Genomic DNA, 15865 nt, shown 5'->3' on the forward strand with positions numbered 1-15865 from the left:
GAGCAGCAGGCATTACTGAACCCCACTAACACATTGGCGAGGTGTTTGGCTCTGTGCGGACAGCACTTCCGGACAACAACTAGCGGTGTTGGAGCCCAGGGACAGCAGGAGGAGGAGGTGGAGGAGATAGGAGGGATTGCCACACACACAGCTGGGGAACAGCTGACGTTACTGAACCCCAATAACAGAGGAGCGACTGTTGACTGTGCGGACAGCACTACCAGGCAACAACTAGCGGTGTTGGAGCCCAGGGACAGCAGGAGGAGGAGGTGGAGGAGATAGGAGGGATTGCCACACACACAGCTGGGGAACAGCTGACGTTACTGAACCCCAATAACAGAGGAGCGACTGTTGACTGTGCGGACAGCACTACCAGGCAACAACTAGCGGTGTTGGAGCCCAGGAACAGCAGGAGGAGGAGGTGGAGGAGATAGGAGGGATTGCCACACACACAGCTGGGGAACAGCTGACGTTACTGAACCCCAATAACAGAGGAGCGACTGTTGTCATGATTCCCAATGGCAGGGACATGGGCAAAAACAGGACTAGCTCTAGGAAGATGGAATCTAAGCTGACCGCGATGCTGAACCTAACGCACAACTACCAGTGGCCGGGGAACGTACCTGCGTTTTATCCCTAGACGTCTCGCACCAGCCAGAGATCTAGCTACCCCTAATAGAGGAAACACAGACCTGGCTTGCCTCCAGAGAAAACCCCAAAGTAATAGTAGCCCCCAACATATAATGACGGTTAGTTAAGAAGAAAACACATACGCAGTATGAATACAGGTTCAGCAAAGAGAGGCCCACTAGCTAGATAGCAGAAAATACAAAAGTGGACTTCGCGGTCAACTCAAAACCCTACAAAATACCATCCTGAAACGCCTTTAAACTCCGGTATCAACTCATGACACCGGAGTGGTCATTTCAGTTCACTAGAGCTTCCAGCAGCAAGATTCATATAAATGCACGCTGGACAAAAGGTACAAATGACCAAACTTATCTGACTCAGCAGACTTGGAGCAGGTAGCAAGTAATAATAATAATAATAATAATAATCTTTATTTATATAGCGCCAACATATTCCGCAGCGCTTTACAGTTTAACAGTTTCAAACACAACAGTCATAGGTAACAATGTTAACAATACAGCAATAAAGCAAAATAAGACGACCCTGCTCGTGAGAGCTTACAATCTACAATGAGGTGGGGAGATACAAAGTACAGGTGTGTATTTACAATGGTGTATTTACAATGATGGTCCAGCCATCTTCAGGGAGTGGGGGGTAGATGGAAGTAGTGAATGGGCTACACACACGCACAAAAACATAAAATGAGTTTGATTAGGGAACGTGATAGGCCGCTCTGAACAAATGTGTTTTGAGCGAGCGCCTAAAGCTATGCAAGTTGTGCATGGTCCTAATGTCTTGGGGTAGAGCATTCCAGAGGATTGGCACAACACGGGAGAAGTCTTGGAGTCGGGAGTGGGAGGTACGAATTAGTGCAGAGGTTAGTCGAAAGTCATTTGCAGAGCGCAGAGGTCGGTTAGGCCGATAGACAGAAATGAGGGAGGAGATGTAAGGGGGTGCCGCACTGTGGAGAGCTTTGTGGGTGAGAACAAGTACTTTGAATTGTATCCTGTAATGAATGGGCAGCCAGTGTAATGACTGGCGAAGAGCGGACACGTCCGAGTAACGATTAGCCAGATGGACGACCCTGGCTGCTGCATTAAGGATAGACTGGAGAGGGGAAAGTCGCGTGAGGGGGAGGCCAATTAAAAGAGAGTTACAGTAGTCCAGACGGGAGTGGATTAGGGCGACAGTGAGAGTTTTTGTTGTCTCCATGGTGAGAAAAGGGCGGATTCTAGAGATGTTCTTTAGGTGTAAGCGGCACGAGCGGGCAAGAGATTGTATGTGGGAGGTGAAGGAGAGATCGGAGTCAAACATGACACCCAGACAGCGTGCCTGCTGCCGGGGTGTTATTATGGTGCCACCCACGGAGAGGGAAATGTCAGATTTAGGGAGGTTAGTAGAAGGCGGGAGCAGAAGAAGTTCAGTTTTGGAGAGGTTGAGCTTCAGATAGAGAGCGGACATGATGTTAGAGACTGCAGACAGACAGTCAGTGGCGTTCTGTAGTACAGCGGGGGTAAGGTCAGGGGCTGATGTGTATAGTTGTGTGTCATCAGCATAAAGATGGTACTGAAAGCCAAATCTGCTGATGGTCTGTCCAATTGGGGCCATGTAGAGGGAGAAGAGAAGGGGGCCAAGGACTGAGCCCTGAGGTACCCCGACAGTGAGAGGAAGTAACAAGTAACAGAGGAGCTCTGGTAACATTGATAGCCGGCAAGTAAATGAGTGAGAAGCCAGACTATATAGGAAACTCCCATTTCCTGATGGGAACAGGTGCACTGGAGATAGAAGACAGAAGTCAACCAGTACCACCAGTAGCCACCAGAGGGAGCCCACAAACAGAATTCACAACAGTACCCCCCCCTTGAGGAGGGGGCACCGAACCCTCATGAGAACCACCAGGGCGATCTGGACGAGCCCTATGAAAGGCGCGAACCAAATCAGAGGCATGAACATCAGAGGCAGTCACCCAAGAATTATCCTCCTGACCGTATCCCTTCCATTTAACCAAATATTGAAGTCTCCGTCTGGAAATGGGAGAGTCCAAAATCTTCTCCACAACATACTCCAATTCACCCTGCACCAACACAGGAGCAGGAGGCTCAACAGAAGGAACAACCGGTATCTCGTACCTCCGCAACAAAGACCGATGGAAGACATTATGAATAGTGAAAGATGCCGGTAGGTCCAAACGAAACGATACAGGATTAAGAATCTCCAAAATCTTATAAGGACCTATGAACCAAGGTTTAAACTTAGGAGAAGAGACCTTCATAGGGACAAAATGAGAAGATAACCACACCAAGTCCCCAACGCGAAGACGATTACCAGCACGACGATGACGATTAGCAAACTGCTGAGTCTTCTCCTGGGACAACTTCAAGTTGTCCACCACATGACTCCAAATCTGGTGCAATCTATCCACCATAGTGTCCACTCCAGGACAATCCGAAGATTCCACCTGACCAGATGAAAAATGAGGGTGAAACCCCGAATTGCAGAAGAAAGGAGAAACCAGAGTGGCAGAACTAGCCCGATTATTAAGGGCAAACTCCGCCAGCGGCAAAAAGGCGACCCAGTCATCCTGATCAGCAGACACAAAACACCTCAAATAAGTCTCCAAGGTCTGATTAGTACGCTCTGTCTGGCCATTCGTCTGAGGATGGAAAGCAGACGAAAAAGACAAATCAATGCCCATCCTGGCACAGAACGCCCGCCAAAATCTAGACACAAATTGGGATCCCCTGTCAGAAACGATGTTTTCCAGGATACCATGTAGACGAACTACATTCTGAAAAAATAGAGGAACCAACTCCGATGAAGAAGGCAACTTGGGCAAGGGTACCAAATGAACCATTTTAGAAAAACGGTCACACACCACCCAGATGACGGTCATTTTCTGAGAAACCGGGAGATCCGAAATAAAGTCCATAGAGATGTGCGTCCAAGGCCTCTTCGGAATAGGCAAGGGCAACAACAATCCACTAGCCCGAGAACAACAAGGCTTGGCCCGAGCACAAACATCACAAGACTGTACAAAAGTACGCACATCCCGAGACAGGGAAGGCCACCAGAAGGACCTGGCCACCAAATCTCTGGTACCAAAGATTCCAGGGTGGCCTGCCAACACAGAAGAATGAACTTCCAAGATGACTCTACTAGTCCACTCATCTGGAACAAACAGTCTCCCAGGCGGACAACGATCAGGCCTATCTACTTGAAACTCCTGCAAAGCACGTTGCAAGTCTGGAGAGACAGCAGACAATATCACCCCATCCTTAAGGATACCCGTAGGCTCAGAATCACCAGGGGAGTCAGGCTCAAAACTCCTAGAAAGGGCATCTGCCTTCACATTTTTTGAACCTGGTAGATATGAGACCACAAAATTAAACCGGGAGAAAAACAACGACCAGCGCGCCTGTCTAGGATTCAGACGCCTGGCTGACTCAAGGTAAATCAGATTCTTGTGATCAGTCAAGACCACCACCTGATGCCTAGCACCCTCAAGCCAATGACGCCACTCCTCAAAGGCCCACTTCATAGCCAAAAGTTCCCGATTACCAACATCATAATTTCGCTCGGCGGGCGAAAATTTTCGAGAAAAGAACGCACATGGTCTCATCACCGAGCAATCAGAACTTCTCTGCGACAAAACCGCCCCTGCTCCGATCTCTGAAGCATCAACTTCGACCTGAAAAGGAAGTGAAACATCAGGTTGGCGCAACACAGGAGCAGAAGAAAAGCGGTGCTTAAGCTCCCGAAAGGCCTCCACAGCCGCCGAGGACCAATTGGAAACATCAGCACCCTTCTTAGTCAAATCTGTTAGAGGCTTAACGACACTTGAAAAACCAGTTATAAATTGACGATAGAAATTAGCAAAGCCCAAGAATTTCTGAAGGCTCTTAAGGGAAGTCGGTTGCGTCCAATCACAAATAGCCCGAACCTTGACAGGATCCATCTCAATAGAAGAAGGGGAAAAAATATACCCCAAAAAAGAGATCTTCTGAACCCCAAAAATACACTTTGAACCCTTTACAAACAAAGAATTGGCCCGCAAAACCTGAAAAACCTTCCTGACCTGTTGAACATGCGACTCCCAGTCATCGGAAAAAATCAAAATATCATCCAGATACACAATCATAAATTTATCCAGATATTCACAGAAAATATTGTGCATAAAGGACTGAAAGACTGAAGGGGCATTAGAAAGACCAAAAGGCATTACCAGATACTCAAAATGGCCCTCGGGCGTATTAAATGCAGTTTTCCACTCATCTCCCTGCTTAATCCGCACCAAATTATACGCACCCCGAAGGTCAATCTTAGAGAACCACCTTGCCCCCTTAATACGAGCAAACAAATCAGTCAACAGTGGCAAAGGATACTGATATTTGACTGTTATTCAACAGCCGATAATCAATACAAGGCCTCAGGGAACCATCTTTATTACCCACAAAAAAAAACCTGCTCCTAAAGGGGATGAGGATGGACGAATATATCCCTTTTCCAAGGACTCCTTAATATACTCTCGCATAGCAGCATGCTCTGGCACAGACAGATTGAACAAACGACCTTTAGGAAATTTGCTGCCAGGAATCAAATCTATAGCACAATCGCAATCCCTGTGAGGAGGGAGCGAACTAAGTTTAGGCTCCTCAAAAACATCACAATAGTCAGACAAAAATGCCGGAACCTCAGAGGGAGTAGATGAAGCAATGGAAACCAAAGGTACTCCCCCATGAACCCCCTGACATCCCCAGCTTAATACGGACATTGTTTTCCAGTCAAGAACTGGGTTGTGAGTTTGTAACCATGGCAATCCAAGCACTAAGACATCATGCAAATTATGCAACACAAGGAATCGAATCACCTCCTGATGGTCTGGAGTCATACACATAGTCACTTGTGTCCAGTATTGAGGTTTATTCCTAGCCAATGGTGTGGAGTCGATACCCTTCAAAGGAATAGGGACTTCCAGAGACTCTAGACTAAACCCACAGCGCCTGGCAAAGGACCAATCCATAAGACTCAAGGCGGCGCCAGAGTCCACATAGGCATTCACATTAATAGATGATAACGAACAAATCAAAGTTACAGACAAAAGAAACTTAGACTGCAAGTTGCTAACTGCAAAAGACTTATCAACCCTTTTAGTGCGTTTAGAGCATGCTGATACAACATGAGCAGAATCGCCACAATAGAAACACAACCCATTTTTACGCCTATAATTCTGCCGTTCACTTCTGGACAGAATTCTATCACATTGCATATTCTCCGGTGCCTGCTCAGAAGACACCGCCAAATGGTGCACAGGTTTGCGCTCCGGCAAACGCCGGTCAATCTGAATAGCCATTGTCATGGACTCATTCAGACCTGTGGGCGTAGGAAACCCCACCATGACATCTTTAACGGCATCAGAGAGACCCTCTCTGAAATTCGCCGCCAGGGCGCACTCATTCCACTGAGTAAGCACAGACCATTTACGAAACTTTTGACAATATATTTCAGCTTCATCATGCCCTTGAGAGAGGGCTATCAAGGCCTTTTCAGCTTGAATCTCCAAATTCGGTTCCTCATAGAGCAACCCCAGCGCCAGAAAAAACGCATCCACATTGAGCAGCGCAGGATCCCCTGGCGCCAATGCAAATGCCCAATTCTGGGGGTCACCCCGCAGCAAGGAAATAACAATCTTAACCTGCTGAGCAGGGTTTCCAGCGGAGTAAGGTCTCAGAGAAAGATACAATTTACAATTGTGCTTAAAATTCAAAAAACGAGATCTATCTCCAGAAAAAAACTCTGGTATAGGAATTTTAGGTTCAGACATAGGAGCATGTATGACAAAATCTTGTATATTTTGAACCTTAGAAGCAAGATTATTCAGATTTGAAGCTAAACTCTGGATATCCATTTCTCAGCAGCTGAGATCTGAGCCATTCAGGGATTAAGAGGAGGGGAAAGAAGCAGACTGCAATTATGGCTAAACAGACTTCAGAGTAAAAAAAAAAAAAAAAGGTGTCAGAGACTTCTTTTCTCTCCTTCTTCAGCCAATACTTAACACATTTGGCCGGCTATACTGTCATGATTCCCAATGGCAGGGACATGGGCAAAAACAGGACTAGCTCTAGGAAGATGGAATCTAAGCTGACCGCGATGCTGAACCTAACGCACAACTACCAGTGGCCGGGGAACGTACCTGCGTTTTATCCCTAGACGTCTCGCACCAGCCGGAGATCTAGCTACCCCTAATAGAGGAAACACAGACCTGGCTTGCCTCCAGAGAAAACCCCAAAGTAATAGTAGCCCCCAACATATAATGACGGTTAGTTAAGAAGAAAACACATACGCAGTATGAATACAGGTTCAGCAAAGAGAGGCCCACTAACTAGATAGCAGAAAATACAAAAGTGGACTTCGCGGTCAACTCAAAACCCTACAAAATACCATCCTGAAACGACTTTAAACTCCGGTATCAACTCATGACACCGGAGTGGTCATTTCAGTTCACTAGAGCTTCCAGCAGCAAGATTCATATAAATGCACGCTGGACAAAAGGTACAAATGATCAAACTTATCTGACTCAGCAGACTTGGAGCAGGTAGCAAGTAACAGAGGAGCTCTGGTAACATTGATAGCCGGCAAGTAAATGAGTGAGAAGCCAGACTATATAGGAAACTCCCATTTCCTGATGGGAACAGGTGCACTGGAGATAGAAGACAGAAGTCAACCAGTACCACCAGTAGCCACCAGAGGGAGCCCATAAACAGAATTCACAACAGACTGTTGACTGTGCGGACAGCACTACCAGGCAACAACTAGCGGTGTTGGAGCCCAGGGACAGCAGGAGGAGGAGGTGGAGGAGATAGGAGGGATTGCCACACACACAGCTGGGGAACAGCTGACGTTACTGAACCCCAATAACAGAGGAGCGACTGTTGACTGTGCGGACAGCACTACCAGGCAACAACTAGCGGTGTTGGAGCCCAGGGACAGCAGGAGGAGGAGGTGGAGGAGATAGGAGGGATTGCCACACACACAGATGGGGAACAGCTGACGTTACTGAACCCCAATAACAGAGGAGCAACTGTTGACGGTGCGGACAGCACTACCAGGCAACAACTAGCAGTGTTGGAGCCCAGGGACAGCAGGAGGAGGAGGTGGAGGAGATAGGAGGGATTGCCACACACACAGCTGGGGAACAGCTGACGTTACTGAACCCCAATAACAGAGGAGCGACTGTTGACTGTGCGGACAGCACTACCAGGCAACAACTAGCAGTGTTGGAGCCCAGGGACAGCAGGAGGAGGAGGTGGAGGAGATAGGAGGGATTGCCACACACACAGCTGGGGAACAGCTGACGTTACTGAACCCCAATAACAGAGGAGCGACTGTTGACTGTGCGGACAGCACTACCAGGCAACAACTAGCGGTGTTGGAGCCCAGGGACAGCAGGAGGAGGAGGTGGAGGAGATAGGAGGGATTGCCACACACACAGCTGGGGAACAGCTGACGTTACTGAACCCCAATAACAGAGGAGCGACTGTTGACTGTGCGGACAGCACTACCAGGCAACAACTAGCGGTGTTGGAGCCCAGGGACAGCAGGAGGAGGAAGTGGAGGAGATAGGAGGGATTGCCACACACACAGCTGGGGAACAGCTGACGTTACTGAACCCCAATAACAGAGGAGCGACTGTTGACTGTGCGGACAGCACTACCAGGCAACAACTAGCGGTGTTGGAGCCCAGGGACAGCAGGAGGAGAAGGTGGAGGAGATAGGAGGGATTGCCACACACACAGCTGGGGAACAGCTGACGTTACTGAACCCCAATAACAGAGGAGCGACTGTTGACTGTGCGGACAGCACTACCAGGCAACAACTAGCGGTGTTGGAGCCCAGGGACAGCAGGAGGAGGAGGTGAAGGAGATAGGAGGGATTGCCACACACACAGCTGGGGAACAGCTGACGTTACTGAACCCCAATAACAGAGGAGCGACTGTTGACTGTGCGGACAGCACTACCAGGCAACAACTAGCGGTGTTGGAGCCCAGGGACAGCAGGAGGAGGAGGTGGAGGAGATAGGAGGGATTGCCACACACACAGCTGGGGAACAGCTGACGTTACTGAACCCCAATAACAGAGGAGCGACTGTTGACTGTGCGGACAGCACTACCAGGCAACAACCAGCGGTGTTGGAGCCCAGGGACAGCAGGAGGAGGAGGTGGAGGAGATAGGAGGGATTGCCACACACACAGATGGGGAACAGCTGACGTTACTGAACCCCAATAACAGAGGAGCAACTGTTGCCCAGGGACAGCAGGAGGAACAGAGGAACACAGTGTAGGCCGAAGCCTGATTGGAGAAAGTCGAAAGGGAACCTTTAACCCTCCCCCAAGGCGTTTGTAGCTGAAAGAGCCAGCTTGTGCAGCACAAGGGATGCAAAAGGAAAAGGTGGCTCTTTTCATTATGCTCCTTGCAAACACAGAACTAAACACTTATAAAATGTGTCCCCTGATACCGTGAGACCGTCCCGGAGGTGGGACTTTCCTTCGTAATATGACGCAGCACAGCCGTCATTCCTACCCCCTTGGCGCCGTACCCCGGCTCCTCAGCGTTGTTTGATTCCGTCCCGGAGCCTGCGCTGTTATGTTATCCCTTGGCCAGGCACACTTAGCGCTGCCCATCTTCTGACATCATTTGGTGTCAGTCTGGCTGCGCCTGTGCGGCTGTGCTGGCCGAGAGCCCGCCTCGCAGTGTCGTCTAATGTAATCCCACCGCGGGCCTGGGATCCATGGCCATGCGCAGTGCATATCCTCGCCTCTCACTCCCCTCCCCCCGGCTTCTTCAGACTGTGCGGTGTCACGGCCGTGGCATGCTATTAGGGATCAGCTGACGGCGCACAGTCTGAAGAAGGCGAAGGGAGATGAGTGAGAGGCGGAGGTTAAGATATGCACTGCCCATGTCCATGGATCCCAGGCCCGCAGTGTGATTAAATCAGAAGACACTGCGAGGCGGGATCTCGGCCAGCGCGGACGCACAGGCGCAGTCAGCCTGACACCAAATGGTGTCAGAAGAGGGGCAGCGCTAAGTGTGCCTGGCCAAGGGATAACATAACAGCGCAGGCTTCGGGACAGAATCAAACAACGCTGAGGAGCCGGCGCACGGCGCCAAGGGGGTAAGAATGACGGCTGTGCTGCGTCACATTACGAAGGAAAGTCCCACCTCCGGGACGGTTTTACGGTATCAGTGGACACATTTTATAAGTGTTAAGTTCTGCGTGTGCAAGGAGCTAAACAAAAATAGCTACCTTTTCCTTGTGCAGCATTACTGCTGCACAAGGTGGCTCTTTCAGTAACAAACGCCTGGGGGGTTGACAGGTTCCCTTACATTTCAGTTGTTGTGTCAGCGTGGCGGTCGCAGGACACATTGCCGGCTACACAGCTGGGGATCAGCTGACGTTACTGACACCCAATAACACTGGGTCGTATGTTTTGACTGTGCAGACGGCACTTCTGAGCCTCAACTGGCGGTGTTGGAGCCCAGGAATTAAAGTTCAGGTGGTAGAAAGATGAACACAACAGGAGACCTGGATACTGTAGACAGTCACCTAATTATTTAATCAGGAAGAAGAGTGGCAAATTCCTGCGAGATCCAGGCCTGGTTCATTTTCAGGAAAGTAAGCCGGTCAACGTTATCGGAGGATAGTCGCATGCGACGGTCAGTTAGTACACCACCTGCAGCACTAAAGACACGTTCCGATAATACACTAGCCGCAGGGCAAGCCAGCACCTCCAATGCATACTGGCTTAGCTCTGGCCATGTATCCAGCTTTGAGACCCAAAACTTGAAAGGGGAAGAGCCGTCTGGGAGTACAGCAAGAGGGCAAGACATGTAGTCTGTCACCATCTGACGGAACCGTTGCCTCCTGCTGACTGGAGCCATCTGTGATGGTGTAGACTTTTGTGGCGGGCACACAAAACTGCCACAGTTGGGCCATACTGGTCTTGCCTTGGGCAGAGGCACTGCTTCTGCTCCCTCTTTGTGCAGAGCCTCCTCCACTGCCTGGACGCACTGAGCTGCTTTGTAATGCACTAGCAGCACTTCTCTCAGTTGGACTGGAGAAGATGATGGAATTCACCAGTGTGTCTTGGTACTCCCGCATTTTTCGCTCCCGGTTCAACGGTGTGATGAGGCTTTCTACGTTGTCCCGGTAGCGAGGATCGAGGAGGGTGAACACCCAATAATCTGACATGTTGAGAATGTGGGCGATGCGGCGGTCGTTTCTCAGGCACTGCAGCATGTAATCCACCATGTGCTGCAGACTGCCAACTGGCCAAGAAACGCTGTCCCCTGCTTGAGGCGTGATCTCTGCCCGCTCGTCATCACCCCACCCTCGCTGTACACACTGACTACTGGACAATTGTGTAACTCCCTCCTCTGGACGGATGTCTTCCTCCTCCATTGACTCCTCCTCATCCTCCTCACAAAGTGTCCCCTGCCTACGCGTTTGTGAGGAACCACGTGGCGCTGACTGTCCAGAAGATGATGGAAATGGTGAATCCTCATCCTCCACCTATTCCACAACATCATCCCTTAGCGCTTGCAGTGATTTTTCAAGCAGGCAGATAAGGGGGACAGTCATGCTGACTAGTGCATCATCTGACCTCGCCATCCGCGTGGAATAATCGAAGGGACGCAAAACCTGGCAGACGTCCTTCATGGTGGCCCACTCTGTGGTTGTGAAGTCTGAACGGCGCGGAGTGCGACTTCTTTGCGTCTGATGCAGCTGGTACTCCATTACTGCTTGCTGCTGCTCACACAACCGCTCCAACATATGTAACGTGGAATTCCACCTGGTAGGTAGGTCACATATGATGCGATGTTCCAGAAGGCGGAATCGGCGCTGCAGAGCCGCAATGCGCGATTTTGCCGTGCTGGAACGCCGCAAGTGAGCACACTCTAGGCGGACCTTGTGCAGCAGTGCATCAAGATCCGGATAGTCCCTCAAAAAACTCTGCACGACCAAATTGAGCACATGTACCAGACATGGGATGTGAGTGAGGTTGCCGAGGCCCAGAGCTGCCACCAGATTTCGGCCATTATCACACACTACCATGCCTGGCTGGAGATTCGCTGCCACAAACCACACATCGCTCTCCTGCTTGATGGTATTCCAGAGCTCCTGCGCTGTGTGGCTTCGATTCCCCAAAGAAATTAATTTCAAGACGGCCTGTTGACGTTTGGCCACGGCTGTGCTCATGTCGGTCGTAACAGGTAAACGTTCACGGGTCCATGTGGAGGTGGACTGTGACTGCTCCTGCAGCGACGATTCTAAGGAACTTGTGTAAGAGGAGGAGTCAATGCGTACAGACTGGATTCCTGCAATCCTTGGAGTGGGCAGGACACGTCCTGCGCCACTCGCACGATCTGTACCCGGCTCAACAACATTAACCCAATGGGCAGTGAGGGAAAGGTATCGCCCCTGTCCATGTTGACTGGTCCACGCATCGGTGGTGAGGTGGACCTTGCTACTGACGGCATTCAGTAGCGCGTGTTTTATGTGTCCCTCCACATGCTTGTGCAGGGCAGGGACGGCTTGCCTGCTGAAATAAAGCGGCTGGGCACATTGTACTGTGGGACTGCCAATGACATCAAGTCACGGAAGCTGTCAGTCTCCACCAGCCTGAATGACAGCATTTCCAGTGACAGAAGTTTGGCAATGCCTGCAGTCAGAGCCTGTGCTCGTGGGTGGTTTGACGAGAAAGGCCGCCTTTTCCCCATGCCTGTACTACCAATGGCTGTAGACTGGGCTGGGAGTGTGAGGATATCTGGGAACGTGGTGCTGCGGGTGGAATTACAGTGGGTCTCTGGACAACAGGGCCAGAGGTTCTTCCACGGCGATCCTGGGAGGAAGCCGAACCAGCTGCGTGTGAGCTGGAGGAAGAGACAACACGAGCTGAAGAGGTGGTAGCTGCCGCTGTTGGTTGGCCTAGCTCTTCAGTGTGTTTCTGTAACTCCGCCGCGTGCCTGTTCCGCACATGTTTCCACATGTTGGAGGTATTGTGGTTGCTGACATTTCTCCCTCTTTTGACTTTGTGATGACACAGCTTGCATTTGACATAGCAAATGTCATCTGCAACTGTGTCAAAAAAGGACCAGGCACTGCAAGTCTTGGGAGCGCCCTTTTTGGCTTTTGGAAGAGACACGCTCCTAATGGGTGCCAAAGTGGAGGCTACAGGATCCGCAGTCTTCCCCCTCCCTCTCCCTCTTTGTCCCGTTCGGGGAATCTCTTCCTCAGAGCTGCTCCCACCACCTTCCTGTCCCTCACGCCACGATGGGTCAAGGACCTCATCATCTACACTACCCTCTGCCACCAACTGCTCCTCCTGGGTAGTCTCAGCAGCAGAGCACGCACCAGAAAGTGGCACCTGAGTATCATCAGCGGATGCGTTCTGCGGTATGGTGACCGGAGGCACTGGTCCACCCGCCTCTTCAGACTCAGAGAGAAAAAGCTGTTGGGCATCACTGCACACTGCCTCTTCTTCCATTTCTCCAATACTGCTTGGCTGGCCCCCTGTTTCCAAGCCAAGAGATTCAGAGAACAGAAGTAGAGACGGCTCCTGTCCTGGGCTCTCCAGTGCTCTGTGTCTGAGAGGATGTGGCACTAATTGAAGTCGATGCGTTAGCTGCCATCCATCCGACAACGGCTTCAATTTGGTCTTCACGCAGCAGCGGTGTACGGTGCTCTCCGACAAAGCTGCGCATGAAGGACTGTTCCCTGCTGAAACTGGGTGATGATGAGTCACCGGTGCCCGCAGCAGGCACAGAATCCCCACGTCCTCTCCCTGCTCCGCGCCCACGCCCACGTGCCTTACTCTCTGCCTTCTTCATCTTGGTTGACTGATAAAGATAAGCAGAAAAGTACTAACGGCTTTGTGTGCTTATTCCTGAACAGCTCCTAACATGTATAAGAAACAATGATTTTCTAAAGTGTGGACTAGACTTTAATATCAGCTAATGTGGCCTACACAACTGTAAAGTGGTGTGTTTGGTGAACTTTATTATTTATTTATTTTTGGGGGGCTGAACTGACAACAGGGCGAGCTGCAGTCACACGGAGACCGTGCAGACAGCCGTAAACGGCGCTGCAAGGCCCCAAAAACCTCCTCTACGTTATCCTATGTAGTGTTTTTCCACAATTTAGCTGGATACGGGTGGAAAGACACTAATAGGAATTTTTTGAAAAAATGTGCAGCAGCCTGCACTACTTAGAAAAGAGGAAATTGGATTTCACGGTATGACGCAGTGATTTACCCTGAGCAGGATACAACCGGCTATGGCTGCACACAGACTACAGGGCGAGCTGCAGTCACACGGAGACCGTGCAGACAGCCGTAAATGGCGCTGCAAGGCCCCAAAACACTCCTCTACATTATCCTATCTAGTGTTTTTCCACAATTTAGCTGGATACGGGTGGAAAGACACTAATAGGAATTATTAGAAAAAATGTGCAGCAGCCTGCACTACTTGAAAAAGAAAAAAAAAAAATAGAACAGTATGAGGCAGTGAACCACCCTCCCTGAACTGAATACAACCAGCTATAGCCTATGGCTGCACACAGACTAGAGAGTGGGCTGCACACACACACACACACACACACACACAGAGACCTTGCAGATCGCTGTGAAAACAGCGCTGCAAGGCAAAAGCAAGGTGATTAGTAGGTGAACACAGCGGTTGCTAAATTAGCCTTGGAAAAGAACAATAAAGCAAATCGCTATCTCAACTGGCCCTCAGTCAGCAAACAGCGTCCTGTCACTAACTGAATTCACAGCAGAGTGAGCGCAAAATGGCGCCAGCGACTTTTAAACTGCAGCATGACATCATTTCAGCAGCCAATCACAGCCTTGCCAGTAGTTTCATGCCCACCATGCTGAACAGGATGTGCCCACACTCAGAATCATTCCTCATTGGCTGAATTCGTGCAGTTTGAATCCTGGGAACTTCCGATTCCGGTATCCGATACGCGGCAAGTATCGGATCTCGGTATCGGAATTCCGATACCGCAAGTATCGGCCGATACCCGATACTTGCGGTATTGGAATGCTCAACACTAGTCACAATAAATGAGAGTCCTTAATAAGATTCATCAGATGGTAATGGTCCTGACATTTGTGTAATGGGGCTACAACCCCATCTGTGAGGGACACAGGTAACTCTTCTGGATCTCCAAGGATAGAAGCAAGACACAATAGGGAAGGAGGTCACGCTGCTTGGTTGTCAATGAATAGATCACATTTTGGGGAATCTATGAGGCTCACCAGGAAATAAGACTACAGCCAGGATCTTGGGATGGAGACTATGTACTACTTATATACCTACATAAAGTAAGTGAGGACCTCTGGAGATGGGCTGGAAACTTCTGGGTCATCAAGCATGGAGTCTGCAGAGTTCTAGATGAGACGACCGTCTACAGAGCCTGTAGGTTATGGGGCGCTGTAGAAGGATCTTTCTTGACTTGTCATTGAGAAAAGATTTGACAAATGGTTTAGAGGACACAGCAGGTGATAAGGGCTCAGATGTGAGGTGCCAAGGACAGACTAGAATCAAAGGTTCACCTGGAGCAGCCGACTTGTGAGGCTGAGAAGTGTGCGCAGCCATTAACAGTGATTGATAGATCTACTGGTGGATGGAAAAACCATGAATCCAGTGGTGACTTTGGTGTATTCAGCATGTAACCTGGCACATACAACACCCGATCGGCTTCCTTATTACAGTCCGTAATTTATTAACTCCTTGTATCATATCAGGAAAGTTTTAATTCAATAACAGAATTTTATTACAAAATCAATGGCCACATGTCGTGACGGTCAGTAAATGACCACAGTAACTTAGGTCAGAAATAAATGGCCACTAAAACTGTCAATGCCTGAAAAATGTAACAGTCGCTCATTGATCCCAACCAAGACACATGGCTCTCCAGTAATAAAATACTGCCCGAGCGATGGTACGTATCAATTATACAGAAGAGCACCGAAAATACTGGAGCACGGTGCTCCATACAGAGAAATCCGTCATCTGAAGGGGCTCTGAGACCCCCACCAGGTACTGAAACCACAGGGCAGAAAGACGAGTGATCAGTTTGGAACTCATGGTGCCTGATTCATGGATAGTGTTTTCTTTTAAAGTCTTGTTATATTTTAATTTGTGGTTTTCGTTGACATTTTTATGCCAAATTCAT

The sequence above is a fragment of the Ranitomeya variabilis genome, chromosome 2 (genome assembly GCF_051348905.1).
Source record: "Ranitomeya variabilis isolate aRanVar5 chromosome 2, aRanVar5.hap1, whole genome shotgun sequence".
Lineage (NCBI taxonomy): Eukaryota > Metazoa > Chordata > Amphibia > Anura > Dendrobatidae > Ranitomeya > Ranitomeya variabilis.